This window comes from Sinocyclocheilus anshuiensis, unplaced genomic scaffold (genome assembly GCF_001515605.1).
Source record: "Sinocyclocheilus anshuiensis isolate Anshui unplaced genomic scaffold, SAMN03320099.WGS_v1.1 scaffold117, whole genome shotgun sequence".
In the NCBI taxonomy this organism is placed as follows: domain Eukaryota; kingdom Metazoa; phylum Chordata; class Actinopteri; order Cypriniformes; family Cyprinidae; genus Sinocyclocheilus; species Sinocyclocheilus anshuiensis.
The window spans coordinates 3,134,073-3,134,423 of record NW_015536624.1 but is presented as its reverse complement, the minus strand read 5'-3'; the positions used below and the strand labels follow the sequence as shown (position 1 = coordinate 3,134,423).

At 46.2% G+C, this 351-nt stretch overlaps 1 protein-coding gene and 1 long non-coding RNA gene across 2 annotated transcripts in view; one reads left to right on the top strand and one right to left on the bottom strand.

Moving 5' to 3' along the window:
- Positions 1-351, bottom strand: part of LOC107704605 (uncharacterized) — a 12,778-nt gene that overhangs the window by 298 nt on the left and 12,129 nt on the right. The window lies entirely within an intron of this gene.
- mapk1 (mitogen-activated protein kinase 1) overlaps positions 1-351 on the top strand; it is a 40,496-nt gene that overhangs the window by 36,936 nt on the left and 3,209 nt on the right. The window lies entirely within an intron of this gene.

The window sequence follows — 351 nt, the reverse complement described above, 5'->3', positions numbered from 1 at the left end:
GATGACACACACCCATCGGTCTAAGCAGCGCTGCTTCAAGTCGAGCGCGGGCCATCAGCAGAAAAAGAAAAGAAATAAAACAGTAAACAGCCAAAGGACATAACTTAGAATGGGAGATGGATCGGTTTGTGAAAGGGAAAAGAAAAGCCATAGATGAAGTCGTACAGACCCAGGAAGGTGCTGGTCATTCATTCACAAGCTAAATGCAGAAAATATGACGAGATATATCTTGCTCTCGGCTTCACTCACCGTGTCTATACCGGACACTACAGTTGTCGCGCCGCGCCGCAACAGCTCTACACTGAACGCAACAAAGCGACCGTTGCAAATCATTTTAACTTTGTGTCAGTA